Source organism: Anser anser (genome assembly GCF_964211835.1).
Source record: "Anser anser genome assembly, chromosome: 14".
NCBI lineage: Eukaryota > Metazoa > Chordata > Aves > Anseriformes > Anatidae > Anser > Anser anser.
The window spans coordinates 1,052,852-1,066,585 of NC_139735.1; the positions used below are offsets into that span (position 1 = coordinate 1,052,852).

At 43.6% G+C, this 13,734-nt stretch overlaps 1 long non-coding RNA gene across 4 annotated transcripts in view; it reads left to right on the plus strand.

Moving 5' to 3' along the window:
• Window positions 1-13,734, plus strand: part of LOC310881387 — a 63,244-nt gene that overhangs the window by 25,908 nt on the left and 23,602 nt on the right. For all 4 annotated transcript variants that reach the window (XR_014572335.1, XR_014572336.1, XR_014572337.1 and 1 more), the window contains exon 2: window positions 10,153-10,252. This is a non-coding gene — a long non-coding RNA (uncharacterized lncRNA). The remainder of the gene's footprint in view (window positions 1-10,152; window positions 10,253-13,734) is intronic.

Below are 13,734 nucleotides of genomic sequence, written 5' to 3' on the forward strand. Positions count from 1 at the left end.
TTTGAATCCCAAACCGTGTCAGTTTTAGTACCTCCAGCTTCAGTTTATGCACAGCCTGGCTGCCTTGCTTTGTGGCCAGGAGAGCAGCGGTGCCCCCGCACCGCTCCCCGGTCAGCAGGCAAGTGTTAACGTCCTGCTCAGCACCGCTCGTGGTGGGGCTGAGCTGGGGCTGGGGGGGAGCGTGGGGCCGGGCTGGGCTCCTCTCCTCGTCTCCCCATGCTGGCAGCATCCACCTGCAGCCGGGGATCCCGACTCTCCGCGCTGCTTAGCCCTGGTAACGTGCTCACTGATGGCTGATTTATGACAGTCTCAGTGAGATGAGAGTTGGCTCTTTCTGTCACTGGACGTACATTACTTTTCTGGGGTCACTGCGATAACAAATTCTGTATCATATACCGAGTCAATTAAATAGAGTGCTGGTGCTCCACAGATCTGTGGAAAGGTCACGGCCGTATTTACGTTTTCTACTGTTAAAGTGGGCAGTGAAAATCAGTTCTACAGTGCATCCATGAGTTTATTTATCAATGACTTCAGTGCATGCGTGTACTATTCATCCGTTAAACCACAGTGATTGGTATCTTAGTGACTGTTGTTGCTGTGGTTATTTGCAAACATGTCATAGCAGCATCATTTGCTTGGCATCTAGGTTTCATATGCATGTTGTTTTCCTTTTCTTAAAAATATGTCTTGAAAAGTAGTGATGCTGGCATGTCAGCGAATGAACGTACCTTCATTGCTGTTCAGTTTTTGTCTTCTTTTTTTTTTTCCCCCCATCCAACTCTGTCACTTGTTGTGGTGTGATCTATTTGTAAACACTTTTTTTCTGAAGCAGTCATGTGAAAATTGGAGGTTAGTAACCACCAGTGAAGTTTGTATCTTATGTCAGCAGCTTGCGTGGCTGGCAAGACAAAGACTTCTGATGTAAAAGGCGATGATTAATAAGTTCAAACAGACAAATATTTTTCTTCCATGCATATTGAGCATTTGTGATGAGATCATGTGTTAAACTAGGCTGTTAATTCTGAATAGGCCTCTGGATTTATTTCCATATGGCAAAGAGTATAATCTATTCCCCCATTTTGTTTTGAATTTGCTTTAACATTTGGTAAGGTCTTTAACTGCAAATACCTAATTTCTTATTCAATATTCAGATTTCTAAATGAAATAAATGATCTATTTACATGCATCACTAGACCATCTGGTTCCATATGAGAATTCTACAAAGAAGCTATTAATTGTCATGGATGTTTATTCATCATTCTCAATTCATAATTCTTATAAATAATTAAATCAGAGTATCTTCTGCAAATAAGCCAAATGATTATTTTGAAGCTCCAAGTTCCATACCTAAAAGAAAATAAAATTAATAGCTCATGTAAATATCCAAGAAAAGGAAAACATTCAATTACATGAATACACAGAGAACTATAATTTTCTGCATCTAGCTAAGTCCCTTTCATCTTACATTCAAAAACATAAATACAATCACCAACAAATTATAGAAGACAACGGAAAGACAAAACAACATATAGAAAGAAAGTTTTAAGGTAACTTACGTGACAGCATTAAGACAAGACTGGACAATTTGTCTGTTATTCTTTACTGTTTCTGTAGTTATCTCCCCAGAGAGGCAGCAGCAGCGATGTTATGTCCACATTTTTATTAGACAATACTGCGCGTGACAGTAAAAGGAGACTAAGATGTTTTCAGGTGTAAAGGGGGGCTACAGTCCGGGTAATGGCAAGTAAGGAATGGGAGTTAAATTAAACTGGTGGGCACATCCAGAAAGCAGTGTGGGAGAGGTAAGCTGGTAGGAACTCTGCTCTGCCAGGTAGGACAGAAACTTTGCTGTGGGGCCCAGAACTGATGGAGGGGGAAAAGCTAAGCATGCATTAGGTGATAGGTGAACGGGAAGAGAAAAATAGATGGAGCCTGCAGGAGGGAATAGCTGTAGAGTATTCCTCCCCAGATGACTGTGGACGGTTCGTGGCTGGGAGGAGAAGTCTGTAACCGAGTCTGCAGGGTACCATATTCAAGAGGAGCACAAATTCCTGTTGTTAAATTCTCTGGAAGATTAAAAATACAGGGATGATCACGATCTTCTGGGGGAGACTTTGAGATACATCTAAACAGCACCCATGCATCCCTACAACCACTGGAGCTGTTTTTTCTCCCAGCCACTCCAAGCATTAGTCCTGGAAGTGAAGAGTCCTCAGGCACATAGTGCCTTCACTGTGAGCGACTTCAAGCTGGAAAATGTGATTCATTGGAGCTAAAATGTAATTTCCAGTACAGTCATCTCACAGCTTATCTTCTGGAAAAAAAGACATTTCGACATGTCAGCAGGTGAAAAGGTTGGACACCTGCTGCTACTTATGGATAGTGTTTTATTACTTTCACATTTCTTATTTTAACTTCATTGCCTGACATAGTCATTACCTTTTCAAGGACATCATTTTTAAAAGTATTGGGAGTCTTATATCCAGAGAATACTGAAACTTCTATAATGTAAGACATAAATGTACCTAATGCGTGTGTGTCTTTTCATGCAGAGCCTTGGAAATGACACAACTTTGTTCATTATGTACTGATGGTTTGCCTCAAGTTCTTCCAGGTTGCTGTGATTTTAAAACTCAATATCCTTATTTCTGTAGAAAAGAAAGGTACAAAATTGGTAAACATTTTATAGGTGCTCCCTCTGAGTTATTAATCTAAGTTAGCACAGCTCCATAGTGGTACAGATTCTCCTACATGATATTTTTTGATGGTTCTGCATGCATACACTTGGATTGAAATTTTCAAAATGTCAAAACCCCATTAAATATTAGACCATTCTAAGCCTCTAACAGGATGGGCATACTGTCAGCTTCAAAACCGAGGTCAAAGCCTGGGCTCTGGAAATTAGACTGTCCTTCCTGAAATCTCAGTTCAGACAACCGTCCAGCTAGTATTTCATGTCTTCACTCCAAGAATGAAAACCAGGCGTTATTCGGTAAATCCGAAGTTCACAGTTGAACAACTTTCTGTTATGATGCTCAAAAGCTATGTGCAATTTGCATTAAAGTTGCAAGAGTTACTTTCCTTTTGGTCCTATCAAATAATACTGATGGGAAGGCCACCAGGTTTCCTGAACTGCATTGCCTGAGAAAAATACGTATTTAACTATGATGTGCTCTGAGACTCGCAGTTTGTAGGAACTGTTCATAAACCTGCCTGTTGGATGCTGTTTAAGCCACACATCTCTGGTACTAGGTATATAAACAGGAATCTTAATGAGTAAAATCACAAACCACAAGAGCAAGCTATGTGAATCGTCAGCAGTAGGAGAGCTTTTGTTTCCTTTGGATACACACTAGCTCACAGTTGTGGCACAATCTGTAGTATGAGTTTAGTCCTTCATTGATTATTCTTCCCTGCTGTATTGTTTGTCAGGATATTTGTATAATACTGGACTGGTGCTGTGGATGGCCCTGAAATAGGAAATGTGCTCCAGGTTCCAAATCTTCAAATTTTCATCTCAGTTTCAGTTGTGCAAAAATAATAAACAAATGTAGAAGAGGTAGAAGAGAAGGCACGGCACTCTCTTTTGTGCTTTATGCCATTGTTGAAAGCATTATTCCATTCTCTGTCTCCACAGATCACTCAGACCGGTTGCATGCAGCGCTGTATTGTTAGGTTTTCAATGAATGTGGCTGATAAGAGAAAGTTAGTGAAACTTATTTTGGGGTGTTGTTCAGTGTTTTGGGTTTGACAAGGGTGTCCTTTTTCTTCCTGCAGCCAAGAAATGCTATTCCAGTGTTTCAGGCATTAGAGAAAACTTGGAGCAGGTTTTACAGAAAGATTTATGCAGCTTCTGAAGACAAGTGTGCACATGCCCATAATTATTATTCACATATAAGTTTACCGAAATCTAACTCAGTCTCCTGAGTGACAAGTATAAAGTACCAAGCAATTGTTTTTCCCTTTTTTAATGAACTTGTAGCCTCATTTGTATGCTAAACGAGGAATCAATACAATCAGACCACAAAAAGTACATATTCTATATAGATCAGACTGTAAGATATTAGCAGCTGAAATGTTACCCTACATTTTGCCACCATTTATAGAGGTAATGGAAAATATTGATTTCAAATGCCATTGCTAAAATATGAGAGCATATTTCGAAACTTATTTGCTCTTAAAATTTCATCTCCCCTTTCAAAAACTTTGTGAGAATGCCTGAATAACCATTCCAACATAAGTATTGTCTCTTATAAGCCTTGTTAATGAAGAAGCACCTTAAAACCATATAAAGATTTTTTTCTGGCTGCCTGTGATAGAGAAGTAGCTGGTGTCTCAGGTATGGCAAGAAGATAAGTAGATGAAGCTAAGAAATTGATACAAATCAGAAACTTTCATTATTTAATATATACTAATGAAAATTTGTTTTACATCAGTTCCTCAGCATATGACTTGTTTAACATTTTATTTTCAAAGCTTTTCTAATAAACTGCTTCCTTACATTATATCTGAACAACAAGAGCTATAAATCAGCACATGTTTTCGTGATATGGGCATGGTTTCTTTTGTAATCATGTATGAAGAAATATATGCTCATGGACTCCACAGGTGTCCTGAACTGTTTCCCGGAATTTAGCACTTGAAGTTGTAATTGGTTTAGTACTAATTGTTCTACAAATGACATACTAAAAAATCATAAAACTACCTTTGTGCTATGTGAAGATCTAACCGGAAAAAAGACAATGAATAGCTCTTCAATGAGCAGATCAGTTGAAATTAAATGCTTCATATAATCATGCCGTCATTGCTGAAAACTTAATTTTTAAGAGGGTGAAGACACTAAGGAGATGACAAATTCAGGTAGTGTCAAACATCCCATTTCAAAATTTTTTGAATGAAATGTTTCGGTACTTCCTTTCAGGGTGTCTTTTCTTTTCAAAAGATTTTTTTTTAATACTTAATTATCAATCTTTTATTCCCTTCAGGAAGTGTCAGATTATACCAAAGTCCAGTGCTTTAAAGTTCAGGCCTGTATATCCATACAATAGGCCTCTCTGTTATACCTTAAGAAAATATTCATTCTTTTGGTTCTAATGTTCAAGTTCTTCTCATTATATCTTGATCATTTGTGAACCACAGTGAAAAACAGCATCCTGCCTTGCATGGCCAGTGAAGTTGATTTTCCCTCTTCCCTTTCCTGTTTTTTATTTAAGCACAAAAAATGATTTTCCCCCAGACGCTGCAGGTTTACTTTATTCCTTTTTCTTTCACTCTTACAGTCTAGATTAAAGAGCAGGTGCTTTAGCAAGACAGGAAGCAAACAAGAAAATAATACTTTTTGGGTCTCAAGGAGGCTCCCTGTCTTCTGGAGGTGCAGGCCGTGGAGATGGCTTGGAGGCCAAGAGCAGCACCCCAGGTACTCAGACCTTTTTCTGAAACTTGCAAGGACATGTGCATGGGATATAACCACAAAGCACGTGTGGTTGCGAGCTGAAAGCATAAGTGAAAGAAAGTCCTAGAGCAAGTTTTTTGGGATGCTTTTTTTTTTCTCCCCTCTATTTGTCATCTGTATGTGGTCATAGCTGTGCCCAACTGGGACTCTATTTCTGATTTTCTGGGCACCTGTAACGCACCTCACTGGCACTGGTTACCTTCCCTTTGTAGGGATAAATTAAATGGGCAGGGTGTTCTTGTTGGTTTTACAGAATTTAAATGTGCATCACAGGAGAGATGTGCATATCCTCTTTGTCTGTGCAAATGGTGTCACTGTTAGATAAAATTTCCTGTGGTAAGCATAAAACAGTGCTTATGTAAGCTGGAAACCCTGAAGCATGAGATTGTATATAAAATGTCTGCTCATAAATTTGTGGTGACTGTAATAGTTTAATAGAAAGTCCATAGGAAAGGAGAAATAAAACATTTGATTCTGAAATACTACTAGTCCACAGCAATCAAAGTAAGTGAAGTGCCGAGGCTTAGAGCAGTTTAATGAATGTAAGATGATAAAGTGTTGGATGTGAGAAGAACTTGTAGATCTGAAAGAAGTGAGTGTGTTGGGTGAGATCACTTTTTCGGACTGCCCTGAGGAAGCCTGCTAAGCGTGCAGCTGGAGTTACTCTGGTGCACCGTGCACAGAGATGCTCACGAGCATCTCCCTGCAGGCTGGCGCTCAGTGCTGCTGGCTCAGGCTTCCCCCGACGTGCCCCGTGCCTTGAGGTTTGTTCTGTTGGGTCTGTCGTCCTTCAGCATCTTGCTCCCGACTCAACAGCTGGGACCTGGACTCCCAGGCGTGTGGCCCGGGGTGCAGGACTTGTGGCTCTGCTGCGAGCTCTGTGTGCCGGGCTGGGGGCCTTGGTGCAGCTGCAGGGGGTGCATTGCATCGGGGGGGCACTGGGCTGGCCTGAGCACACCTCACACCTGCCTGCGAGGAACACATTTTAACTGGAATGTGAAAGGGAGAACAGCCGTTCTTCTTTCTGTAGGCCCGGTTTTATCCTCTGCCTGGCAAGTTTTGTCAAATCTACTCCTTCTCAGGCACTGAACAGACCGGCATGAAAGAGCAGGTGTAAATTTGTCACACGTGGTGTCATTGTCCCCGCTGCAAAGATCTTTCTGAGCACCAATGAGTTACAGATGAAGCAGGGCTTTTTATTTCCCCCTTTTTTTTTTTTCTCCCCCTTTTTGCCTAAATAAAGCAGGTCGCCTAGTCTTGCACCTTGGCTCCTCCACAGGCTCCTTGGTGCTGGAGTTCGTTCCCCAGCAGTGGGTCCTGCCGCAGCCCAATTAAAGCACTACCCGGCTGCCCGCAGCCTTTCCACTCCTTCAAAGGGACCGGGACTGCTCGCCCTGGAGGAGAGTCACTGAGCCAGCGCCTGCACGGTTCTTTGGGTACAGAGCAGTCCCCGCTCTTGTGATAGACATCAGAGATGTCTAACTGCCGAGCACGTTTCTCTTCTCATGCCTGTGCAGAGACAGGTGGAGAATGGATTGCGGTCTAACTACTGAACAGTTTGAGGTCCCGTATTATTAGCTGTTGCATTCAGGTTGACTCATTCCAGGATTATGTAGGCATTTTATTCACTGTGTTACTGTTGGAAAGTACTTTCTGCATAGACTTGGAATATAAAACTGAAAATATTCTGATTGTAAACTGTCTAAGATAATATAAAGTGTTTTGTAAAAGGTCCTGTCTGTGTAACACTAATTCTGCAACTGCAAAAGCCGTAGCAAGTGTTAAACTTGTTCCTGTTACCATGTAAATGTTTTTGGTAACAGCCAAAATTGCGATTCTCATCACAGAAAAGTCTGTAGTCTGCCTTCTCTTCATATTTAAGTTTTCACTAGTTGGAAATCAGTCTTTTACTGCATTACTGCAGGATGTTTCAGGTATTTTCTCCAAGATTATGACAATCCAAGAATTTCAAAGGCGTAGGTGGCTATAAACTCTGTTGAAAGCAGAGGAAGGAGCCAGAGCTTGTGCTATTTCCTTGCTCTGCTGCACCTCAAAGGAGCTGTCGCCGAGGGGCACGTGGATGTCGAATCAATCTATGCTGAGGACTCCAGCAGCTGGGGCGTTCGGTCTGTGGCTTTGTTACCCTCGTGTCTCCCTTCCGCCCAGGTCCCCATGCTGGGTTTTTGAGGTGCAAACGGGGATCAAGTTTTTCATTTTTAAATGGCTACGTCTTCCTCCTTAGAGGACCAGTCCAAGTGTGACTGCTTTTCCCTTAAGAGCAAAAATGATTTACCTAACAGGCAGGTTTCTTCTATGTTGCTTTTTTTTTCCTTCTCTCTCTCTCTATTTTTTTTTTCTCCTTGCTAGCTCCTGGCAATGTGAGGAGCTTTGAAACACAAATATTTATGGACAAGGCAGCGTTTGGATTAGGGAATGAAGAGTCTGGATCAGCTGCATTGCTTATCTTTTTAAGAGAATGAGTATGAAGAGCATGGGAATATTCTTAAGGTAATATCCTACAGCTCTGGTTCCACAGAACACGCTTGATTAAAAAGTAGCCCAAAGAAAGAAGAGGTTCCTTTTGGAGCTTCCTGCAAAGATGCACAATTTGGCACCATTTCTCAGTCTCTTGGCAACATGTCCAAGCCTGAGAAAAAACAGCTATGAATACGCACAGCCACAAAATATGATTGTTAGAGCAGCAGCTGAGCGCCCGCTGGGCTCGGGGCTGCAGGAGCTCCCGGCGGCACGACCGGGGTGGGTTGGGGCCCGGGTCCCTTGCACACCACGAGCTGCACAGGACCCCAGCAGCTGCTGGACCCCATCCAGCCGAAATCCAGGCAAAACGTGCCCACCCTTCGGGAAGCGATTCGTATTTGCTCCCTGGGCTAACAGAGAACTCTTTTCTGAGCTTGGCTAGTCCAGAACCTCTCAGGCACATTTTGGATTAACTTTTAGAAAAATAATAAAAATAATGGCCCGGCTAATTAATGCCCTAGGAATTCTATAGAAGGCCTTACGACACCTACATTAATACCAAATGAGTTCATTATGATTAATGTTATTAAAATAAATGTCGTGAGAATGAAAAATGGCTTGGTCATTATTTTAAAGTGTTGCCACTGGATCTATAAAAGCTAATGATTCAATTCTTGGGAAGTAATTCTGCATGTTCACATCTAAAACCTGTGGAGAACTCAAGCTTTTCTGAGGAAAAAAAAAAAGCCATGAAAAGAACATGAAAAGGTGTGTGTGTATTCTCTGAAAAACTGACAGAATGTGTCCTGGCTTCAGAAAGGTCTGGTGTACCTGTTACTGAAAGGTTGGAAGAGAGTTCCTCTGATTAGAAAATGTCTTTGTGCTTGCAGATGGTTTTGGAATTGTTCATGCTGATTTGAATCAGGTTTTGATCAGGCTAGTTCACCTACCAGTAAAAATTCCTCCAGTCCTAAAAACGTGTTCTGCTCATTCAAAACATTTGAAACTTAGGCAGAATGGCAGAAATTAGAATTTTGCTGGGCTGTAAGAGTTGCTCTGAAATTGATATTGACATAAATGGCCCGCTTTTTGCTATTAGGTTACATACTCAAATTGCTGTCTTTTCATTATTCACCTCTTACATTGATTTTCCAAACACACTATTAGCACAGGAGTCTTACGAACATAAGTTTGTCTTTAAAGAAAAAAAAAAAAGTTTAGAAAAAGCTAAGAATGAAAATAGTTATTTACATTATTGATATTTTAAAACCCATTTATTTTCATCATGGTGGTTTTTGCCTATGCAAATCTTTTTAGCACCTTGTGAAGCCTTGGGAGGAGTTCCTTGGAAGCTTGATTAAAGTCTCTGCTGGAATAAAACATCTAGCAAAGAGACGCTCCCGGGCTTTTCAGTTACTCCTTGGTGAATCATCTCTGTTAACCTTCTCGAAGGCATCCTGTTTCGTCCTCTCTTTTTGCGGGCGGCCTGGCACAGAATGGCTCTGCCTGGCTCAGCTCGGCCCGGCCCGGAGGTGATGCTGGCCCCAGGGGACATAAAGCGACCCAGCACGGGAGGAAGGGGGTCGATATCTGACTTGGAGCCTTGCCAAAGCAGGGCAGTGAAGTTTAAGAGGTACATCTTGCTGTGGAGTTCAAGGCACTGGTGGCGGAAGAAATGTAATAAAGCATGAAATTTATGTAATTTATATAATTATTTTCAAAGCAATGCATTTGCCCGGTCACAGAACTATTTTAACTGCGGTGACGTAAGGTCTAACTAATGAAATGACATTGGGAGAAGAGGTACAAATCTGCAGAGTGTGCATTTTACTGCTGTGAGGTAAGTGCTGCAGCGGGGTAGCAGCAGCACGCCTTAACCCTGGCAACACTGCTGTCATCTGAGCAGAGGGAAACTCAATGTGAAGAGGGAAAGAAATCCAGCTGGACTTACACGACTGGTTCCATTGGGGAACCAGATATTGTGGCTACAGTAGGTGGTGTTATAAAAACGTCAGCTCAGTGCTGAGAGGTGCTCACACAACGTGCAAGGAGTAGGAGAATCAAGAAAGGAGAAGAACATAGAAAACATGGCTCTGCCTTTGATGCATCTTGAATAGTCCTGTAGTAAGAAACTCTGAAAGTACAAAAGGTATAGAGAAGGTTATGGAGGATGAAGGGTATAGATTTATTTATTTATTTATTTATTTATTTATTTATTTTAGGGACACCTGAATGGATAAAGGCTTTTCAGCCTTGAACAGCAATGACTGCCGGGGAATGCAAGAAGGATCTATAAAATCCTGGATGTCACGGAGAGGACAGGTAGGAAACAACAATTTTGTGTTGTTTCCAGCTGCAGAACTGGAAGCTATTGAAGACAGCTGGCAGTGTTCAGATTCAGACAAACCAAAGGGAATGGTTCTGGAGGATGTGCTATCACTGTAGGACTTCTTCCAGAGGGAATTGTGGAGGCCAAAGGCTGATATGGCTTCAAGAGAGATCTGGGTAACTTGGTGGAAGGAAAAGCCAAGAGCTATTCAAATCCAGGGTCTTCACTGTCTCTGAGTCCCTGCGTCCCTGCAGCCTTGACCATGTACTGGGGACACGGACAGGTCTGCCCAGGTCCTGCCACATTTCCCTGGTCCTCTGCAAAAGGTCCCGGGTGCTGTGGGGACAGAGGACCATTGGCTTGGCCTGCAATGGCTCTCCTTATGCTCATCACTGTAGGAAGTATTGATGCAATCTTTTGGATGAATAGTTGGAGGGTTTTAGAGCAAGAGGTGAGCCTTCTCAAGCCCTTCTTGCTCTGCCTCCCCTACCCAACATGTCCCAGGTGGAGAGGAATGTAAACGCTTCAGTGCGGCCAGGAATTTCATCGACTTTCTTTGGACTTTCGTAAAATGTCGGAATCCCTGCTGGCTGTAAAATTCAGGCCCTTTGAACTCAGCTCGGGGAGGAGCAGGATTTAAGGCACGCGCTGCAAACTGCCCGGAGGGGCAGGTGCCGTCGTGGCCCCAGGAGCCAGCCGGTGCCCGGTCCCGCTTCCATCGGTGCTGGGCTTCCCGTGCCCCTCCTCTGGGGCTGGATGCGGCCTCGGGCCTGCGCGGCTGCCCGCCTTGCTGAGGGGTCCGGAGCTCAGCGTGGGTTTAAAACCAAAACACGTGTTGCATGCTTTGTTGTTGCTAGGGCCTTCTAATTTCTGAGTAGGTGTTTAATTTATTTTCCTCTTTAATTTTTTTTACTGTTAAGAGGCATGAATCATTCAGTTCCATTTACCAAAAGGGCTTTGCTCCTGGATTTTGTTTCTGTGGATATTTGCAGCAGCTACTTACTGTGAGTAGGATGCTGTTACTGCTGTGTTAAGGGGCAAGATGCTGGTAAGGGAAGCTGAGAAAACTGAGTAATTTCTGGTTTGTAAACCGCAGAAAAATGCCCCACATATTGATGAGAGAGATAGTAGAGAGATAGATATGTAGCAGCAGAATAAGAACAAGAAGTTTAAGAAAATGAGGTTTGAGATCGAACGATATGTTGTAAATGGGGGCTGCAGTAGTGATGGTTGCCAGAAGTCAGTTGCTATTTCTTTCCTCAGGGTTGCTTGACTGTGCAGAAACACTGAACATAACTAAAGGATGTGGCAACATCTCTTTACATATATTCCTGTTCTAAATGTTCTATCTTTGTGCCTCGCAAGGGAGGGTTTATGTCTGTATGCACTTGGATAGTTGTGAGGGTGCCATGCCCCTAGCTTGGCATTGTGAACAATAAGGAGAAAACAGATAGGAAACAAATGTTCATGTTTCTGATATATTGCCAAAGCTAGAGGTTGATAATTTAATCTGCCGCCTAACAGCTTGATAGTCTACAAAAAGTCCCGTTTTATCCACACACAAACTGTACAGCTCACTGCCACAGATGTTGGGGAGGCTGAAGAGATAAATACGTTGTCTGTAGTAATTAAATAGATGGCTGGGATTCAAACCTAGGTCAAATATCTAATTTCTCAGATTTAGTATGGCAATATCTTCAGTTATTTTTTCTGTAATTTATGCAGCTGTCATAAATCCTTCCATGTATGGAATCCTACAGAAGTCCCACTGAGACACTTATATACCTTTGGGTAAAGCAATAGGTATTTCTTTCAGATGGAGTTTTTTTGCTGGAGCACCAGATCCCTTTCTGTGCTTCTGGGAATAGCTGGTCATCCTGTAGCCAAGCTGCCACCCTGCCAGCGCCGCCCGTGCGGGCGCCCCAGCTGGAGCGGACCAGGCGGGCTGCAGGGATTGCCCTGCTGGCTGCGCGCCCCGCAGCACGCTGCCCTTGGGCCCGGCGCTGCTGGTGCGTTAGGGCTGGGCACCTCAGCACCAGGTCTCACGGATGGAATGAACGTGGAGACTCCCTTGTTACGCAGAATGCAGCACTGTGTGGAGCGGGTCTGGAAACAGCAGTGTTAAAAAGTGCCGTCCGTTTTGCAAGGAGGAAATGCTTAGTGGGGCTGCACATGGTTAAAACTCCTGGGCTGTGCCCAGGCCTGAGCTCCATCACCGCGTCCTCTGCTGAAACCAGAGCTTTGGATGGACGAACAGAGATGTTCCAGGCACAGGATCTTTTCTCCTTTAAACCAGGGTATAAAACATGTTGCTGATTTTGTGCCTGTCCGCCCTTACATGGATCTCTTTACAATTTCTGGTCACGCAAAGAGCTGCATCATTTACAAGCGGGATTCACAGGAATGCAGCTCTGCTGCTAAGGAGCAGCTGGAGGACACACTTAAATAAAGCAGGAATCCTCCTCACAAGCTGTTTCATGTTATTATGAAAGTTTATAGATTGAGATAAATCTCTTCTGACCTATGTGACCTCCTTGGCAAGCAATGACAGGTCCCACTGAGCCTGAGCCCAGGTTCTTCTAATATTTCTGAAACTTCTGGAGCATTCCTTCCTCCTCGTGAACTTGACCAAGTACAAAGGGAATTTAATCTTCTCTCACAGCTCCAAACTCCCAGCGTCTGACTTTCTTGCTTTCTCTGCAGACAGTCATCCATCTCCCTGCAAACAGGAGACTTCTCTGCGCACTGGAAGCGCTCCTAACTTCACCCAACAATAAATCACTCAGACCCGACTACCTCCGGAAAATCTTTGTAGCTGTGACGTGACATCACAGAAATCCTGGGCAGGGAGCACCGAAGCGTTATTTCTCCTCAGGAGGGTGTGGTTGCTGAAAAGGGTTGCTCCGTGTTGCAGCCTACCAACCTCCAGGTGCTGCTGATGTGGAAATGCCTTTCCAGTGGCTGGGTGACCAACCCGCACAAAAGCCTTCTGCCAGGCAGCCGCCGTTCGTGGGCAGCTCCTGGTGGTTGTCCACGGGCCTGAGAGCCACCCGTCCCCCCAGGTTCCTTCAGGGCAGACCGGAGGGGAACGGTGAGGGGCTGCACGGAGAGCAACGGCTGGGGCGGCTCGTGGCAGGCTGCTTTCCAGTCCACATGCGTACCCGTCAGTCCTCGCTGTTCGCTTTTATTCTGTGCTTGTAGGGAACTGAAAGTCGTTTAGTCTGCAGTCAGGGCTCCAAAACCCCCGCAGGCGTATGACAGATTCACTGGGATCTCTTTGCTGAGAGCCACCTTGCCTGCTAATATTTGAGAAGGTTATCTTAGAGGAAGTTTTGTGATTTTCTTTCTCCCCCTTTTCAGGGCCCCCAGCCTGTGCGTTCCAGACCTCGTACTTCCCCTATTGCACATTTATGGGATGCACAAAGGCATTTTACAAGAGCCTGATTTAGACAAGACGGTAACACAGGTATTGCTA